This window comes from Enoplosus armatus, chromosome 18 (genome assembly GCF_043641665.1).
Source record: "Enoplosus armatus isolate fEnoArm2 chromosome 18, fEnoArm2.hap1, whole genome shotgun sequence".
NCBI lineage: Eukaryota > Metazoa > Chordata > Actinopteri > Centrarchiformes > Enoplosidae > Enoplosus > Enoplosus armatus.
In genome coordinates this window covers 4,850,510-4,872,333 of record NC_092197.1, presented here as the reverse complement: position 1 = coordinate 4,872,333, position 21,824 = coordinate 4,850,510, and positions in this window count along the sequence as shown.

Here is a 21,824-nt window from a genome sequence, read left to right as displayed (position 1 = left end):
ATATGTGTATAGTACCAGATGATTTTACAGAACTTAATCAATTCAATCACAAATTAAACATGAATTATGTAAATATGGGTTACCTGATTAGCTTTGTGGTGAATGCATGCACTGCTATACAAAACTGATTTTAATAATGCATGTTCACTATTGAATTCTCTTGAAAAATATAAGTGGGATTTTAGACTGATGTCTAATTTCTGCTCTCTCGCTAACTGAGATGTATCATTGATTTCCACCCACAGAGAGCCAGATTCTCAAACACAAGCACAACTTTCAATTTATAAAGGAGAGAAAAAAAGTACCAAAAGAGACAACCATTTGCCATCTAAGGAGCTGAAACATAGATGCTATTTGTCTTTCTTCTCCCCTCTTTCTTGAATTTGCTGCACGCTGGACTGCTGGTGTGATTTCCAATTACATGAAGCTCTGTGGTGTGGGATTGTCATAAAGAGCAGAAGTCCATGCAGGATGAATAACCAGTGCTCCCTATAGTGCCGTTTTTTTAATCAGTACCATAAATTATTAGCTTATCTGTGACACATCTTCCCTAACACGTAACCTTGAGAACTAATAACCTAAATTGTTTAAATAAAATGTACAATGTTGGATGGGTCGCTTCTTACAAAATGAGACAATACCATGATATTAAAAATTAAATATGCTATGGACAGTGTTGGGCAGTATACAGTAACATTTTGCAGTCATGTGATAACCTTTTTCAGTAGCGACTAAGGTAAGGTATTAAAGTTATATTACAGTTACTATTCTAATATTACTAATCCCAGTGAGGCTCCACTACTTTCACAATTCAGGAGTCAACTTGTTTGCTGTCTTACCAGGAGTTCGATGGAGGGTTTATCAGTTTCTTCTCTGTATGTTCAGAGGACAGACTGCTGCGGGGCGTGTTAGCTTAGCGCAAGGGCAGGAGGTTGTTAGCCTCTAGAGATTGGTAAGGGTTATAGTTCAAATTGCAAAAGAACGAAGGGAGATGGATGTTTCAAATACAATTTGAACGGTAAAAATCTGTTCAGCCATTGTGGAGATATTGATATCTAAAATCAAGAAAAGTGTCTTTCCTGCAAATTTGAGGTCGTAGTTTCTTGAGAATATAAAACCCTTTGAAAGATCTCCTTAGTGTGTCATATTAAGAGGATATTGAGCTGGGTAACGTAGGACCCTGGGAACATAGATACACTCCCAAATAAATATCAGTTTAAAGAAGAAGTTCAAATAGCATTCTCAGTCTTCAAAATGTGCAGTGGTATCATTAAATAGGCTGGCAGCACCACAGACCTTGCTATCAAGTTAAGAAGGTGACGCGTGTGCTGACAGTAAAGTTGCTGAGGAGTCTTGCCCCTAACTCCTCCTGGCTGATTTTATAGGGACATACAGCGTTAATGAAAATACCACATTCAGGGGGATGACACATTCACCCTTCTTAGGGATTGGCCAAAAAGTTATCCAGTGGATCACTGCCCATGTTTATTACTGTTGGAGTGGCCGAGTACGTCATTTTCTGGGGTACTTCTTTAGTATTTAAAATAAAAATTGAGGTTGAATTTGCAGCTGAGCCGAATCGTATTAAATCGTCTTTGCATCGCAGTGTATTGGGTCATTACAAACGTATCTGTATGGTTTTTAGATCAGATTGTGGATTGCATATCGTGCCTCTCCCTCTCAGAGGATTCGATCCGCACCGCTGGTAATGGGGTTATGGAGGGAATCCAACAGAATGGCAGAGCACGTAGAAAATGTTTGTGTAAAGAATGAAGGAGTTTGATTGATTATCATGAAGCTTCAATGACTACACGAGGCTGACGTGCCTTTAAAGTGTTTGTTGTGATCACATCCTGGCTCATTTTCACCACCTGAATGTGTTTCATGTCTTACAAAAGTGTCAAGAGTCAAAGCCCCAGTGGAGTCGGTGCAGCAGCTAATACGACTCACTTCAAGACAAACACAAAATCTCTTACCCTCTATTTGCTCTTTTTCTTTTCTTCTCTGTCTGTCTCCTTTTACAGTGACTCATCCATCTACAGACACGTATTTTCGCAACTCAGGGTGCAACTCACATTTTACACACCTCCACCAGTCACAGCTAACAGCAGAGGTGTCAGATTCCTTTTTATTTTCTTCACTGAAGTTGTATCTTTTTCAAGTGTGAGAGTTGGCCTCAGTGTAAGTTCCCACTACTGTGCAAGGCGAATACACATTGTGTGTTTCCAGAAAATACACACACACACACACACATTGTCAGTTAATGATGAAAATGAGAGCAAATGACACAATTGAATAAGGAAGCAGTCTTATTTATTTATGGTTCTGTTGTGTATTTCATTCAGGATGTGACTGTGAGTTCAAAGACCCCCTCATTTGAAGCACTTCTTTAGAAGTGTTTACTCTTTATTCGGCTCAGCTTCTGAGCAGTCCCATCCCTGGCAGTCAGACAGCAATGCAGGCAGTTTGCTCATTTGTGCCTTCATCAAGAGAAAAGCCAACAGTGCTTATGACATATCAATAAGATAAGCAAACGTTTGAAAGAATGTGTTTCAGTAACAAGAAACAAAATGCAAATGTGGTGCATTCACAGCAGTGATGACGAAAATTAATAAGGGATTCTAAAAATTGGCATTAATACGGCGATTTACAAAGAGGTGTCCACTTTATACACATTGGCTGATGGTGTGGTGAGTGGAGACTCCTTTCATACATCCATCCCACATTAGAAAGGCCTTAGCATGGCTAAAAGGAAGTGCTTTTTGAGCTTGAGGGTTCATTTTGACCTGGGAATTAACTATCACAAGGTCAATTTACTTGGTTTTTCCAATGCATCTTGTAGGCTTCTTTGGCAGATGGAGTGTGCGGCGTTGTCATGGAGATGGTTGGGTTGTTATCACATGTAACATACACAATCCATGACCAGCTTCCTTCGTCTTTCTCCGGCCGTCCACTGATTTCCTGGTGTTTGTTGGGGTATCTCATAGCATACCCCCTTTTCCAGCAGCTAAATCGAGGGTAGACAGGCTGCATTTTTGTAACTTTCGACTCTTGTGCCCACAAATACTGTGCTTGCATCATTTTCATTCATACAACTGAGTGCCACCACATGAATGCCTTCGGAGAGACTGTCCCAAACTGTGCGTCCTTCTCCCAACGATTCATTGCCTCTTGTCTCTCTCTATAGACAGCAGGCTTTTCACCTCGACTTCGAGTGTGGCCATTCGGAACAGGTATAAAGACTTTAGTCCCTAGACTTGGTTGGACGATGTGTTATGTCCTAAGACATAATTTGTTTCAAGCACAGTAAACTCCTGAGGCAATTATAATCAATATTTTTGGATTAACAATGGATCATGACTACTTGTATGTAAAAGGAGTTGAAACACGACTTCGAATGAATGCTAATGTTGCTCCGTATTTGCTGGATGTGTAAATAAGCAACTGTCAGCTAACAAAGTCACCATATCAACTTAAAATGTGATGATAATAATATGTCAGTTGTTGTTACACAAAGGAAAAAGTTATATTATTATTATTGCAATAATATGATACTGCAAAACTCACATGGTCCATTTTTGTGCTTAATCTATACATTTACTTTAGATACTTTTACGTACATTTTGCTGGTAATACTTATGTGTTTTCACAGAAGTAACATTTTGAATACAGGACTTTTACTTGTAACAGTATTTTTAGTGTAAGTAAAACTGTTTTGTTGCTACTTTTATTTGAGGGAAGGATCAAAACGCGTCTTCCACCACTGTAAACTCTCTATATCCTACACTGTCTATGTATTTATTGTTTGTATATTCAGATTGCTTTCTGTCCTTGCTCTTAACATATAACATATTAACTCCTTTAAATGAGTTGAATGAAAAAGACCCTAAAAGAAGGTGTCAGGGAACTGTAACTCATTTGCATCTGTTTCACCAAGACTATTTTACTACTAAATAGAGTGTGGGTATGTGAATGTGTAGAGGATGTCAGAACTGACATGTATATTGAGCCAAAACACACCAAAGCAATGTTCAGGTGGTGTCTTTGACAGAACACATGTTCGGGTTCTTCTGTGATTACCGGTACAGAGCAGAAGAGACAATACAAATAACAATGAAATTACACCACCTCCCCTTTCTGTCTCCCCTGGGCAAAGTCAATGTACTAATCAACTCTTTGTGTTCTCAGCAGCAAATACTAATGAGGATAAGCGTTTTAGCTACCGATCTGTGTAACGTTATGCTCCAGATATTTTAGAACATCTTGGGTGTTTGTGATGACAACACACATCAGACATTTTCACCATTAGCATTGAAAAGAAGAGCTCCTGGTATTGACTTTCACAGCAGGCTGTAAGGCAACGAGTCCAGTAACAAGAAGATGAAAAGCTACAGGCTGTTAGGTACTCCTGCTGAGGAATGAAGAATTTAAGTAAATAAATCAAAATAAAATGAAATGAAATCCACCAAGGAAGAATCCCCACAGACCTCTCTGGACAGGTGTTTTCCTCCAGTAAATTTATGCGATGTGTGTGCAGAGTTGTGAAACTGTATCTCAATCCGTATGTGCGTACTCGTTATTCTGAATGTGTACAGGAGTCCGCAGATGCATACTCATTATTCATTAGATTTGTACATGTGTAAAATAATGTGAAGATATGTTCTCAAAAAGTCATTATAATTGGCCTTTTATTATTGATGGAAAGTGAAAAGTATTTCGACTCCTGGATTCGCAAATGTATGTGGCGATCTGTCTCTGACTTCAGGTTTTCTTCACCCTGAGCGGAGGCTCACAGGCTCACGCAGCTAGATTGACCTCTCTTACTAAAGAACTTCCGATGCCACAGGGAAGCAACCAGATCAACGATGGCATTCTGACAGCAAAGCATGTAAGTATGTTTCTGCGCCATCTACAACATCAATCTGTCAGTTCCCCAGTTTTTATCTTATGGTATTAAATAGGCTGAGGTACACATAAAGATACATGAAGTGTGACAGTGCTCAATAAATGTTTACTGCACAGCGGGTCACATTGAGCTGTGATCAGCCCAATGCTGTACCCCTCATCACAGAACAGGTAACTATGGCTGACCTCACATGACTCTGACCAAATACATCACAACAGAGGACTGTATGGGATTACCCAGTGAGTGTGTGTGTATGTGTCTTTGATCCTCTCCTTCACTACACTGCGATAAAGGCTGAAATTGGGTGGCGTGGTGTGTTGTGGGCAGCTTATGGGGTATTATTGAGAGTAGTACATGAGTGCATCTGTATCTTTGTCAGGCCTCGACTGGTCTCTGCACCTACAGCCACCCTCAGACAACCTTCAGCATATCTGTGTACGGCAGCAGCTTCCCTGGCACGATGACAGAGTCTCGCATGAATCCACAGGGCTTCACCTCTGGGAAAAACACAGAGGGAGTGAGAGGAAGGGGAACGGGTGATGAAGCAGGGGGAAATCTAGAGAGGAAGACAATGGTGAGATTAGAAATAAAGAAAAGATATGGATATTAACTTCTGTAGAGTTCACAACAGTGCCACTTCTTCACTTGCTTGGTGAGCGTTAGATGAGAAGATTAATACCACTCTTACATCTGTATGCTCAATATTATGCAGGAGGAAACGGCTAGCCTGGCTCTATCCAGAGGTAAAAAACATCTGCCTACTGGCACTTGTAAAGATATCTAATTACACATATCTTTGGACAGAGCAGGCTATCTGTTTCCCATTGCTTCTAATCTAGACAAAAGGTTGATGATGGTATCAACCTTCTTATCTCACTCTTGCCAAGAAAGCAAGTAAGCGTAATTCAGACATTTGCAGCACATTTGCAGCTAAAAACCCCCACAAAACTGCAAGTAAAAGCAAAGTCAATGACAGTTAACACTTCCTGCTTGCATTTCAGTCACAAATCACTGCACATGGGGTTATTGTGAGCCACTATGTAGCACAAAAACAAAAATGCTATTTGCAAATAGCTGTCAAGGTCAAATCTGTATTCCTTTTAGATATACTGCGCTATGAGCTTGCTCTGCATACGAATGATAGCGAGTGAGCTGATAAAGTGATTGAGTCATAACCATTCAGGTCATAGCCTCAAGCTGGCCTTTCAACATATCACTGATCTCCATTTGGACCTCAATCCACCAGTCAGTCACTCTGCTGCTCGTCAGTGATTCTCTGATGGAGGGCCGTGTGGTCCACGAGACAAGCCATCATGTCGCTCGACTTCCAATGAATTGGGGTCAGATGAGTGATGACAGACAAATGGAGGAAATAGGTGTGTGACAGGCTTTGATACCACAATCTCTCCTGACAATCAGCCTGCGATCAGACATGGTTGTCTGTGTGTGTGTGTGTGTGTGTGTGTGTGTGTGTGTGAATGCATACTTCCAGCATCGTTAGTGCTGGTCATGTCATGCACCTTCCTAGAGAAATATACTGCACCCACTATCATAAAGGTCACTGAACTCAAGTCTTAAAAGGATAATTTATTACATCTTATTTTGTAGTTTTGGCCATCGTTCCTATCAGTAATAACGACATTACATCATGCTCACCAAGTTAATTGCTCATATCTGAGAATGCAGTAACATCACTAAAAAGAAGGCTAATGAGGCAACAAACAAGTCCGACAATTATGCAGGTTTTAAACAAACCACCCGGTTAAACTTATTTAGAAGAGAAAATGAACGAACTGTAAAGTCATAATTCAAACTGTGTTGTAAACATCCATCACAGCTTACAGACCGACTTCCTGGTTCAACGTTGTCACACTGTATTTGCTGATAGTTGTGTGTGCACATAGTTTAGTGACAGAGCTGGTGCTCTAACTTTTTGTCTTGTCGAGGGGTCCTGTGTCAAAATGTAGTTTTTAAGGGTGTAAGGGCCCAACAGCAAATATTGTGCCCTGGGGTCCCCTAACAGGTTTCCCCTTTTCATTTCCCCATGACGACCAATCTGGTGAAAATTCAGCCAGATTCTAAAAATAAGTCAGGGCGACCAATTCAGGGTTGAAATAGGCCTTGCTTAAGTTGATGGAATGACCAGGAAGAGGTATTAAAAGTAAGACCCAAGTCGCAAGAAACTGCAATTGTCCTGTAAGAATGAACCCTCCCCAATCATTCTCACTCTACCGGTAAATGTTCAGCAGACTTCAGCGACAAGACTACCGGTCTAGACAAGCATTTGTAGTTGTAGCCATGAGATGATGTTATTACACTACATTTTGTTTCCCTGCAAGGCAATAGATGGCTAAACACATTTCTTTGCCTTGAGCTAATGAGGTCCCACCAGAGTCATCGTGATCAACATTAAGACATAAGGCAGCTGCATTACAATGCTCTCTGAGGAAGTATAAGCTCTCCTCTGTCTTCACTTTCTTCTTCTCACTTCAGCTTGCCACTGACACTCCCTCCTCCCTCCCTCTGTTTTTTTTTGTGTCCTCCTTTTTTTTTTGTTAGCTCTTAATCAGCAAGCCTTGTTTAGCTCCCTGTGTCACTGTTACACTCTGTCTTTGTCATGGGATCCATTTGATGTAGTTAGGCACAATGAGATTCCACTACATCTGGGTCAATTTTCTGTCTGAAGATTAATTTTACATGAACCTATTTCTGGGGCTTCCCAACACACTCGCACACACACACACGCAAGCACACATACAGACACACAAGATGCACACACACATCTATTCATCACCCAACCAATCCGACCATCCCCCATCAAGGAAAATGAAACAAGACGAGGATGTGGGGAGACTCAAGGAGGACATCAGTATTTTGCTGTTTTACCATGCAGGCAAGGAAAGAGGCGAAAGGCATCGTGGTTATCATCCTTCAGGAGCAGAATAATCTGCTGAGAAGGGGGAAGCGGACGATTTGGATGTGGAGATAATTAAATCCTGGCCTGTGAGAGGACTAATGATGAGATTTTCTCAAAGCTGCTCTACCTTATCGTTTTCATCTGAACCATGAAAACAGCACTGACTGCGAATCATGCCTGCGCTTTTATTCATCACTCAGCAGTTCGCTCCCTGAGAGGAACTCTTCAGAGACCAGGGAGAGTCTAGATGTTACCCTGTGTGAACTTGATGCTCCGTGTCCAGGGCCAACCATAAAGATGGACCAGCTAGAACTGCCCCCCTCAAATCCGACTCCAGGTCTAATTAAGTGAGCATATGGCTTGTAGGCACATTTGACAGATTCCTTAAGATTGTGAGGCGGTGGGGAGGGGGGACGTTGCAAAATTTAGAGTTAGTTCTCATCATCTGCATATACTTGGCATTTGGGAACAGTGAAATGGAATCTGCATCTTTAAAGTGTATATAGTGATTGTGCCTTTTGTGTTGTCTTATTTTCCTTTGTTAGAGAGTCGAGAGGCTGCATTTGCTCAAGTCTCTCTTCTCATTTGTTCCTCATACAAATGAGATGCAAAGGACTTCACAATATTTACATCTAATGAGAGGAATTATTATTTTCAGTTTTAAGCTTTAAAGTCATTTTTGCTCAAGGTTCTCCTGTTACCAAAAAGCATCTTATATTTGTTTTAATTGAATGTGAATTATGTAACTGAAGGGGGAAAAAAAACTGCCTTTAAATGAATCCTAATAGTAGATTAAATCAAACATGATGCCTTCGCTACTCCCAGACATTTCTTTTAGAACAAGATCCAAAGCCTCTCAGATAGACTGCTCCAAATCTGTTGTCTTTTTGTGGCTCAGTGAAGGATTAGGTTTCCTTTTCCTTTATTTCAGCCACAGGGAATGCCCTGTTGCTATTTGCACTCAACAGTTTTAGATTGTGCTCAGTTTGGCACTGTGATAGTTTGGGCTATCTTTATCTGGTTCCTCAGCACTATTGATCTGCAGCTTTGCAAGGGTAGTGGCATGGCGAAGGCTGGCGGATCGATACCACAGTATTACATGATTCTTGGCGAAATTGTTTGTGGAAATGTCTTCTGCTTCCCCTACTTTTCCAGCCGGAGTACACAAGCCTCACATCAAGGGACAGAGGTGATATTTTCACACACTACAGTTTCTAATGTGGCTGTACCTTTTTGGATTACACAGAGTGAAGGTACGCTGATGTTTCCTAAAACAAGACAAAGAGTCTACAGCCAAGCTTTGCTGGTATTTAGTATTTAAACTATAAAAAGTAGTATTGGACAAATGGAAATTTGACCTGATTACGGTGCTAGAGGAAAACTCGGGGTATCACCAGAGTTATTACAGTTAATCCTGAGGTGGACATCAATGTGTGTACCAGATTCCATGGCAATCCAACATTTGTTGAGATATTGCAGTCTGGACTCAAGTGCTGGACTGACCGACCGACCGAGATAACCATCCACAGAGCCACTCCACTAATGTGGCTGAAAAAAAAATGCATTGATTTGATTAAAACTAATATGAATATAAACTGGATACACAAATCCAAATCGTATCCATCTATAACTCATTTGAGGGACTAGCACCAATGAGGTTTGTGTCAATAAATCAAATTGCATGAGTGATGGAGCTAAGAAATGAGTAAACAAGCAATATCAGAAAAAATATTGTTCAATAGAGACATTAACTGAGCGATATGAAGTTCATTAACCCTAAACCTGCAACTTCTGTGGTTTTGAAAAATGAATGAATCCAGCTCTAATTGGTAGAAGACATCCAAATATTACAGTCCACTTATTACACCGCTCCATCTGTCAGGCTTGAATGTTGACTAAATAACTTCACCTTGTGGTTGACCTATGAAATGATGTTCAGGATGGAGCTAAAAGGTTATAAAGCACTTTGAAAAAGCAACTTCATGAATTATTTGCTGATTGCTTTTCTATTGGTATATCAGTCACACGTAATGGAGGAAAAAAAACTCCCTGATAACTGCACACAGGGTTTTTAGCATGGTGCTAAGCCTTTAAAGCCCATATAGAAACGGGCTCTTCTCTTGAAACCAAAGCTCAGTATGCAAAATGGTATAAACTCCACAGAGGAACATTCTTTTCATCACATTCAAAACTCTGCTATGCTCTTATCTGCATGGCTGTAATTTAGGCCATTTATCTGTGCTCTGCTCTCTGCTGTGAAAGATGAGACCTCAGCTGCCTGGTGAAATAAGCACACAGGGTACGGTGTTCAACCTGGTGACAATTTGCCGTTGCAGACACAACTGTGAGAGACAGTGCTGAAGCTAATTGCAGTGAATCCCGTATGTCTCTTCATATGAAATAATCACCTGCTACTCAACACTGATAAACGTAAAAGACAATGGGTCTATTTATGCAGTCTGAGGTGTTATTTATGCAGTGTAGCTGAGTCTCGTGCAGTGACTAACTGCATTTACATTTTGCCACATCACATTGACAGCGGTGGAAAAGGATTGAAATGCCAGAAGATCCACCCATGCAAAAAATAAGAAATCATGCAAGCAGACCAATCTCACTATGTTCCATCAGGCTTCTTTGGCTTGTAGCGTATTTATTCTTAGTGACGCAGCTGCAGGACTCAGCTTTGCATCCTTCTTGTTTCAAAATGAGAGTTCTTTAGCAAAACTATGATTTATATTCTTCTTTTTGTATTGTTTTGATGTGCAGATGATCAAAACTAATTACATAGCTTCTGTTATTAATATCAGTGAATCCAGCAGTATTAATAATAGAAGACAGTTTGAGTGCTTCAGATTTTACACTTTTACCTCTTCATGATCGAATTGGACAGGTTGTAGAATATATGACGTAATGAAGGAGTGATGCACAAAAAATGTGTTTACGTAATGTTTAACGTGTGCTGAATGTACAAAATATGCGATTGATACTAACGGCACACTTGTTTGCTTATATGGAGCTTGAGCCAGCAGATGATTAGCTTAGCATAACATGAAGAGTGAAAGAGGTTCCCCTTCCCCAAAACTCCACTACTTGTCAGTTTCTGTTTTTGTACAAAAACAAACTAGATATAATGTGTCAAGTAGTACAAATAAAGAGGTGCTGGTTGCAGATTTTTTTTAAAGTAGTCAGGCTAGCTGTTTTCCCTTGCTTCCAGTCTTTATGCTAAGTTAAGCTAATCATCTCCAGGCGTACAGACATGAGTCTGTATGTTAAATCACTCGCCTCAATCTAACAGGGCAAGAAATCGAATAAGCGTATTTCCCAGAATGAACAATTACTTTAATATGGATCCCACCTGTTGCACATCCTGTAAATCCTTTTATTATACTTTATAATAAGCTCGATTTTGTTTAAGTATTTAGACCAGTATGCAATTTACATTAATTGAATTTGTTGCAGAAAACTGTATGGCAATTATATGGAACAAATCACTTTGAAACTTTGTTGATGAGGAAAATAAACCACAGGTTTTTAGGAAAACAACAAAAAATAATTAACTTGCACAACCTGTGCAGAAATAATGAAGTAATGAAGAGAGGGCATGACTTTACCAAAACAAGGAAGTGCTAAATCTTCTTTGGGTTTGAATTCAAGGCTGGCTAGAGGCTAACTCATAAGCAGACAATACTATTTTCATCCAAATGAGTTCTTCCCCCGGTGTGGTATTCACCTGACTGTATAAATAAAAGGATTAATAGAAAAAGTTTTTTCTTGGCTGAGAAGAAACAGAAATGCCAGCTAAGACTCTGATTACTTACAAATTGGCAGGTTGACATGAGGTTCAGACAGAGGAAGGTTTGTGATTTCAAGGGAACACATATCCCTTTCAGAAATAACCTTCACAGAGGGTGAGGCTACACTATTACACTAATTACTGCCCAGACGCTGTCAATCGGGATATTCATTATGTCTTCTGCAGAGATGGGGGTGGGGGGTGGGGGTGGGGAGAGGGGAGACAAGATAAACAGAGGCACTAAGGTGGTTGCAGCATGGGTAATGAGAAACCTCACAATTCAATATGTGTAGCACTGTCATGAAGAGAAACAAATCACAAGGACTGACAAATGTCTAGTGTGTTCTGGTCATCTGTTACAGAGGTTTGCTCTGTGGGGCTAGCTGGGACATCCATCAGTGACTCCATTAGCATGGAAAGTGATTATGGTTAATGCCACTATATGAGTGTGATACTGCATACAATTACTCTAACTTTATCAGAGAGGTCTTGTCCTAGATTTCCATCCTCATATATATTTCTCCTTAATCTATCTTATTAAAATGAAATGAGAATTAATTTGCTGCAGGAAGGGGAACATGATAATGCATACAGAGAATGGGTGAGGTGGGTAGAAAGAGCAGCTGAATATTGTGCGTGTGAGACGAGGTAGAATTGGTTTAACAAGAAGAGGACAGAGTTTCGGGGACAAATGACAAAAGGGAGAGAAATGAGAGAGAAAGTTCAAAGAGGGTAGATAAATGCAGAGTGAAGAGGGCGTGAAGGAGAAAGAAGAGGATTAGAGACGGCTTGGCTGTATGATTTGTTCCAGCTGCACTTGATCGATCTGTTCCAATAGCCAGTTGTCTGTGTGCAATCAGGCATGTTTAACCACTGTGGGGTCTTGTTGCTGCTGTCACTGCAAGCTGAAGCTGGAAATGTCCAATCAGTAATGTGTGTGTCTCTCTGCCCTCACACGTGTACAAGTTGCAGCTTTGCCCTGAAGCCTCAGGAACCCGTGGGCTGCCTCAAGTATCTTGCATTAGTGTTGATTGTGTGCATCCTCAGAAATGAATGCTTTGTGCCCACAAGATTCAATTCAGTGCATATATCAGGATATGACATAAGGCAGATTCTAAACAAGCATCAACAACATTGGCAGAAAGTTCTGAGAACTGCGATGGCGTCACTGAATCTCTTTCTGAGTGATCTCAACATCCCAATAGCCAATAATATTCGCGAGTTATCATGATATATATCCAGTAACTGGCAACGGTGGCTGATAAGACTCAATGGTTTCTGTCTGAAAGAGAGGACCGTATTTCACAAGTCATGATATTTAATATGTATTTTTACAGTGTCATACACATGATATCATTCTTATTACAGGTCTTCGTGGGTCCAAAGTCTTAGACCCAATCCAAAAAGGACCCATGGAAGACCTTCCCAAATCTGAAGTTCATGAATCTGAAATTGCGGTCGAGCAGCTCTGCACTGATAATAATGTCCTAAGAACAAATTTAAAGTCATAGAAACTAACCAAAAATAATTTGTTTATATGCCTTTTAGACTAATTCATAGAAATAATAAAGTCCTACTTTCCCCTCCTGCATCACAAACATTCTGTAGCAAAGTGGGCGACAGATGAACAGAAGATAATCATTTTCAAACCAATTTAACATCTGTGAAACAAAGTCCAAATAGTAAATGTCACTTAATGGCATAAATCTTTTACATAATGTCTCCCACTGTGACTATGATGCCCCATCTGATGGACGCTAATAATAATATTAAGGATGAATCCAAAAATAAACTTCTTCATCTTTGTTGATTAATGTCATAAAACCAGCTTATTGGCATTTTTCAGACATGGGACACACTCTAATACTGTGTGAACGCTCACTTAAGTGTGGGTGTTGGGACAGACCCTTTGACAATACAGTAACTTCCTCGTCGTGTCACTGTGTTTAAGTATGTTTAAAATCTGCATTCCAGTGTCGGCCAGGGATGATTCTGCTGCCTAACGGATATACCTTAGTCCTTCAGGATCCCTCAAAGTACGCAAGCCAGCATGTGAACAATGTTGCTTGTGTTGCGGGAATTTCGCAAGCCTAATGTGTCCATTCATGAGCAAAGACCAAAATACGTTGTTTGCCCATGTCCTTCCAGAGGAAGGAAGTGTTTTCTGATCTGACATCCCTATCGGCAGGACGACATCATTAGTCAGTGCCTTCAAAAAAAACAACAACAGGCAGAGCAGATGACAGGAAGAGGAGTGTTTGAGATGTGGTCCTCTCCTGAACTTCAGCTTAATTATCTCCATTCAATGTGTCTAATGTCTCAATAATGTGTCTGTGTCCATTCCAGCGAACATGCATGCCCACGCACATCACACATGGTGCGCTGTGGCACGATTTAGTGCCACTATCTTCCATTTTAGCAGTATCTTTTCACTCCTTTAGTATTAAGTTTTTGAGTGTGAATCGTTTTTTCCTCCAACTGTTGTTAGAATAAAACACAGTTTGACTTTCATGTATTGTAATTGACCTTACAGTAGGTCCCAGTTGGTAATAAGTATTTGGACTGTGCTTTCTTGCCAGCTATTGTAAGCACATTACTAGAGATATTGCCCAGGAGCCAGCTCTGCAGAAAATGTTGTTTTGCTGTCTTGGAGTAGCAAATGGAGATGAGAGCACCATACATTCTGTCAGTCTATGAAAATATGTTATAGATGCGATGTCATTTTCTGAAATATATGGTAAAATGTGATTTAAAGTCAGATTTATAACATGGATCATGTTTTTGGACAGGTACTATAAATGAAAAGCAGTTTTCCTGCTATAACATTCACCTCATATCGTGGTTTCCGTATTGCATCAAGTTTATTATCAGTTTTTCATGTCTGCAGCGGCTCTTTGCAATATTAAAACATGCCACAAAAAACACTCTATTTCAATAAGTAATTAAAGCCAACTCATTCATCACCTGCATAAACAAGCAGGTATTCCAGACTGGAGATTTATCATAATTACAATAAAGTAATGTGGCTGTTGCAGGCTGATACCTCATCAGTTCTCAACAGCCCTGAGCCCTTTTTAGCTATCAGGTCCTGCACAGGACCAATGTGTGTGCTGATAGCAGTGGTGCAGACATGGGTGAGCACTGCCAGCTCAGACTTGACATATTGAAGGAGTGATTTCCTGCACACCTACATGTCAAGAGAATATGGTTTCGGGGAGTAACAAGAAAAAAGCTGATGCACAACTTTTCTGAAAATGAGGATATTCAGTCATTCAGAACTGAAGTTTCACATGTTCCATTTTTGATTCCCTACTGCCTGCAACACATCTCTCATGTATTGTATTTCAGTAAAATGTGATACATAGGATTTACAGCCTATTGAGGTTTTGCTGTGCACAGGTTTTGTTGGATCAGCTTTTTTTTTGGACCAATAAGAATAAAGGAAACTACAATCACACACACACACACACTCATCTCCTGAGCGCAGGATTTATGTTAATCACATTCCTTGCTTATATCATAACAGCATCCCTTGACTTTAAAACCCACTGTAGATTTATGGGTAACAGCCCTTCTTAACCTCCTGACCCATCGAACATGCAGGAGAGGGTGCAGTTGGGGGAGGCGAAAGCGAGATAAGTGGGGGGGGGTGAAGAGATACAGCTGGATCATTGGGTAGCCCACGGCACTCTCTGCATCGATCAGAGAACAGCTATAATAATCTTTCAAAAGCATGCTGCTGGCCAGGGAGAGTGTGGGGAAAAAAAACACCTGCCTGAGTCTGTCAATAGGCACCTAAATTATGTTGTAGCAGCTTTGAATACACACTCTTTAGGTTCTTCTATTGGTTTGATTTTAGACAATTCTTCACAGCGAGAGGAGATACATCTTTAATCTGTGTAGGCGAGACATTGATCTGCAAAACACGTTTAAAAAGTAACTAATAAGGATGGAAACAAATGAAACAAAATTAAAACTTAACACTGACGTTGAGATTAATCAACAAAACCTATATGACAACAGAACACATGGTGGGAAATTGTAAAACAACAACAAGATGCGTAAAATGACAAGAGCAATAGATTCAAATGTAGTTTCGATGCAGCGGCTGATTTATAAGTTCATTATGAAAGGCTATGTTCCACATCCATCTTTGTTGCTTTCGATATGCATGAACTGTTGCTCGCCTCGTCGTGCGCTTTCAATCAGGGCTTGTAGCTCCAGCATGTGGCTCGTCAGGATGTTTACAGATGGTGTCAAAGCGGGAAAGAGAGCAGGAGAAACTAGAGAGAGAGAGAGAGGGAAAAGAGGAGAGAGGATGAGAGAGATGTAAAACACAAAGATGATGATAGAGGAACAAAGAGGATTTGAACCGAGCGCAAATGCATCAAAGTGGTGCATCAAAACAAAAGTGAAATACAGAAGTAATAAAGTAGTTCGTGGCCTGCACAGATCATCTATGAGATAAAAATAGGCGAGTCGGACAGCCTCAGCACTAGTGTGAATTATCAACATTAAAGAAAGAAACTGAATCTCCTCTATAATCGTACTGCAGTTAACTTGATGAGCAAAGCATAAAGAAAAGAAAACTAAGGAAAGCAAAGGAGTCACAGTGTGTAAGTAGAGCATGAAGCACTGGCAGAAATTGGTCAAAGTGTTGGGTAGATTCCAGGAAGAACCATTATTTTCCATTTAGAGGAAGCTAATGGTCAACTGCTCATTTACTAATGGAGCCTGCCAGCACACACTGAGAGAGGGTGGGGAAACACATTTTTAATTGTTTCAGTACTTTTCCACTGTTTGAAGACACACAAGAGCCGTTTGGCAGGTCTCAACTCCCACTAGAAGAGAGATAACCCAGGATGTTGCATGTGCAGTTTTGATTTTCAGGCCATAAAGGAAAGTTTCTCTTGGTAGATATAAATACCACAGTGTGGAGAAGGCAGCGTGCACATCGTGAGGCTTGATACAGATCTTGGCCAAAGCTCACACGAGACTCAAAGAAATAAGAAAAAAAGAGAGAAAGAAGGCAGAAAATTGCATTACAGGGAATAAATGTATCTTACGTCAGCAGATCTCTCTTTCTACCCCTCACTCTCTTTTGCGCATGCAGTGTCAAGACAGCCAATTTTCTAATCAAAGCAGTTTGCCGTGTGATTAAATATGAAATGTGATTAAGATGCTGCTGAGAAAATGATGTGTTTGTGAATGCATGCCTACACCCTCACCCAGCATGAGCATAATGCTTGTGTACATATGCGCTCTTTTCATCAGCAGCTGTCCTCATTGGGACGATGATCTGGAAGAGATCGATAACCAATTGTAGCTTTGTGTGTGTGTGTGTGTGTGTGTGTACGTGTGGTGAGACCTGGTCAGGGTCACGGCAGAGAGTAGCAGCACTCCAATTACCTTCTGTGTTTGTGTGTTCATAAATCCTGAGCATGAGGCTGCTTGAAAAGTCCATCAAATTTGAATGTTTCCAGTGACAGTGATGACAAACAGAAGGTGAAGGAGAGTCAATAAATTGAGTCGCTGCATGAGCCACAGCATTGATGACCAGTATTGGGCAACTTGAAGTTTGAAAAAGTACTTACATTACTTAACAAATTACTCAGCAGCAAAACAAATGTGTTACATTGCTTGTGACTGTTCCATCAAAGGTGCCTTTAAATAACTCCAAATCCACCACACCCCTAGAAAACTACATACAGGCAGCAAAACCCCTAGAGGGGTTCACTGATCATCCAGCAGCAGCTAGCTTAGCATTCAGCGCAGTCCCCACCTCAGTTATGCAGTTCACTCACCCTCCACCTTTAAACCAAACTAGGCGACTCCTGAATGTCCGAATGTCGGCATACCCATGGCAAGCCAGCCAAGACCACACGATTTGTGAATAAGACAAACTTTGGAATTATCGGCCCTTGTGCTAAACTAGCATGTCAGGGACCAGTCTCACCACTGAACACAGAAAGACCAAACGGATATTATCCCACCGTCTAACTCCCGGTAAGACAGCAAACAAGCCGGCCCCTAAATGGCAAAGTAACGGAGCATTACTGGGATTTGTAACTTTAATGTAACTACTGAATTTCAAATTGTAATGCCTTGCACTATTTGTTACTGAAAAAAGGATCAAAGAGTGGATAAAAGAGACACTTTCCTCTGAAAGAAGGCTACGTAGTGACTGCTCCTTCGCTGTACATGTAGACACAACATTTGAATAGATTTTCAAAGACGCAGACAGAGAAGATGTAGAGTTGGCGTCTGTTGCCCCGGCTGTGCTCTGTGTCTCCGCTAAACATGAGTTGTGTTGGCCAGCAGGTGGTCTGCTGGTATGGCGGGGTCTACTGAGGACTAATGAACGCTGACAGACTGGCACCTCCAGATGGAAGTGACATCTAACAGACTTTGCTTGATTTGATTTCATCTCTCAAGATCATCCATCTTCTCACCCAGTGTCTCTCCATTTACCCAAGCGGATCGTCTCCTGGTTTCATACTTAACAGATAGATATAAGAGTGGTATCTATCTTCTCAGCAAGAAAGCACATACAGTAAGCATATTTCCCAAAATGTTCCTATTCCTATAAACTATACATTTCAACCGGTATTAAAGTCAAGATGAAACAGCATTATGAGAGTATCTAATATCCGTATCTTGACGTATTTCCAAGTGGAACATGACGTTTGGAGGAATTTGATTTGAACTAACCACATTGTTGCTAGCTAGCTAACTAATGAATCTTATGAAAATTGAAGATTGATTGATGGATGGATGTCATGATATTATTGGTTGAAATTGGTTGGTTCATGCTTATGTAAGCACACATCATATTTTGTTTTACAGGGAAAAAAACATGATTGGATTTTGATAGAATAGATTTTGTTGTAATTTTTTGGCATATATCGTTAGATAGGTGCACAGTAGGACCGGGGATGTGATCCCCTGCACTATGTTAACCAGCTAGTTGCTAATTTTGTCGTTTGGAGCTTGGCAGGTAATGTACGGCTGCCTAATGTGGATGGAAATAATGTTGATAACAGCAGTTAAAGCTGTAAAACATTAAACATAATTTTTTTCATTGTTCATATATAAATATTGATTAGTGCAGCTTGAGCTTTAAAGCTATTGTCTTTTCTTAACTTATACCTTTTCAGGATCACAGTTAATTTAACAGACATCCAAACATATCTCTATAAAAGACAGAAAAACATTATCACACTTAAGGCAAGAATCAGACCCAGATTGTTTTTGTTTTGAGGTGCAATGCAAAAAACGAAGCCACAAGGCAACCTCAAGAAGAAGAACTATGTTGGGGAATATAAACTACTGTGAGATATTTACACAGAATATCTTACTCACCACTTTCATAGCCACTATTAGCTATTAATCCCACAGCGTTCCTTCAAACTTTACACCTCCATATCCGTCCCTTCTCCTTCTTTAGCTTTCAGCATTTTCTCTCTCCTCTTCCATCACCCCTCCTCCTCTCTCTCTCTCGTCTCCAAAAAAAATCAGTATTTTTATTCCCCTCCAGTGGCGATACTGCACTCCCCCCTCAAGGGACCGCATATTAAACCTCGCCTCATGATCGATCTCAGATAAACACATTATGTTCCATCTCGAGCACAAAATGTAATTCTGATCCCACCATAATGACTCGGTTCACAGGGACAAAGCAAAATAACCACAGCTAACAAACCCGGCTTGTTGTGTTATATCCAAAAGGTTATTCGTACCATTCATGTCACAGTTGTTAACATACTTGGTGTTTTGCTTGCAAGACCAGAACACACTGAAATAATGATGCTCACGTTGATGCCTAGTTTCACGTATTTTATTTGTTCATGTGTCCCACATCTAAGATGACGTGATGTAGAAGGTGCTTCATGTTAATTACTGAGCATGTGGCTTTAAAGGTTGGCCAAGAAGAGGGAGACCTCCATCCTCAAAGCCAGCTGGAACCTTGGAGTCAGATCAAACGCTTACTGGTTGCAGACGGTGAAAACATGGCCTGAGCTCACCAGCATTAAGTAATTCCCAAATACATACAAACACGCAATATGTGCTGGTGTGTGTATGTGTGTATAATGTGCATGCATTTTTGTGTACTCGCTCTGCTGTCAGTGAATATCCTAGAATGATTTTTTTTGCGATATAAAATTCACTTTCATCAGAGAGAGTGTTGTGCTTGCGATGTTGGAGACGTGTGTGTATGTGCACTATATCCCCACGTCATGCGTGTGTGTTTGCAGACACACGTGCATGTTGTTTTGGTGTGTTTGTGAGCTGGAGGGCTGCAGAGCCTGTTTCCACAGTCTGCATCCAGAAAGTGTTTGATCAGAATCCAAGGTCAGGGGCTTCACTCTTGGCCATGAGGATGAAGGTTTCTGTGTCCCCAAACCCTTTAAATCATGGACATACACACACTAACAGATACAGATAACAGCTGCTGATTCAAAATGTTTAGATTTTTAGCTTCAGCTACAAACGTACAGTATGTGACTTGTCGGCTCTGGATGATAAGAGCCGATAAGAGTCAGACAGAAAATAAATCATGCAGGTTCAGCAGCAGATTTATCTGAAGACTTCTTGAATTAAATTTCAAGTCCTCAGAACCCCATGACAATCAATATTTCACGCCCTTGCTGAAGGAGCTAAAACAGAGATGGAAAAAGAGATACGGGGTGTGTTTGTGGCTTGGGGGGGACAGATTTAGAAAGACACAGGGACATTGAAATTTAAGATGGGCTGAGACAGAAACAAGACTTCTGGAAAGCCACCGACTTCTGTGAGTCTCACCTTCTCTCTCTTCCTCACAGAGAGGTGCTGGATGTGCAGCACATGGTGATGATGATGATGAAGTATATCCACGTACAGCATATCCATAATCTGTTTACAACATGGGCATTTATGGATTACAGCATCGATAATACAATACAGGACTGCAGTACACTCACAATATGAGTATGTATATTAATATTTCAATATATATCAAGAGACCCATCAACGATACATTGCAATTTCTGTTTCAAGAAAATAACCACAATTATGGCAACATTTGTTATTTAGGAAGCACTAATCAGACATGTACTGTGTTGTTATCACTGCAACAACATGGAGTGCTGCTTAATAAAACTTTATTGATTCTCAGGAGGAGACACAATGTGTTTGAGTATTTTAGCAAACACGCAGCATGTACTCATTTGATATACATGGCTGATCTGCCAGATTACAGAGCAGACCCACAGTTAAAGAATAAAGCTGGCGATATTCTGTATTTTATGTGTCAACAAATCTCATGAAAAGACCAAAACTACCAATGAATTCATCCTACTATCAAGTATTGCCTGTGAAACCACTGCCTGATGCATCCTCCATTGTTGTCCAAAAACACATCAATGAGCCGCATTGCTGCACTGGGTGACATGTAATTACAATGAACATGGCTACTGCGTCAATCCTACACACATCATCCTGCTGCTGCAAATATACGGGTTTTATTAATTTAAAGTTAATTCAGCTTGAAAGTTTCTAGTTTTCATTTTCAGACAATTTCAGAACTTATTAACACAAGACTTTAAGTCTTATTACTTGAAATGATGAGTTGAATGAATGCAGCGCTTAAAGTTAATTGAACTCAAAGAAGCTTGATTAATGTATTAACAGACTCTCCAGAGACTCCTCTTTTTTGTAGCTTGAGGAAATATTCATGATGGAAGCTTGTTGTCTGTCTCCTACAAGAGCAACAACTTTGTGTCGAATAAAGAACTGATTCTTCAAATTAGAAAATGTAGAAATGTAAAATCAGATGTGACGCTGATGAACGTCAGTGTAACTAATCAATTTTTACTAATCAATTTGATATCTTATTATCATTGAACTTCTTATCTCAATTTCAGTGAAATGAAATCAGCTAGTTTTACATTTTCACACCACATGAGCTGACTTTGAACTTATTAATCAAGTGTTCAGATAATTGAAATTTTTAAGGCAGCAAGGAAATGTAGATTTTAAAGGTTGAACCAGCTTAAATGTTTTACCGTGTCTTCACTTGCTCATATTAATCCACAGATGAAAATAGTCCCCAACAAATACCCTATTTACTCCTGTTTGAGTAGCGTTTGCTAAATGCTTTAATTACTTAGCCTCTTTCAAAACTGAAACTATATATTTGTGTTTTACTTGTTTTATGTCTTCAGAGGGAA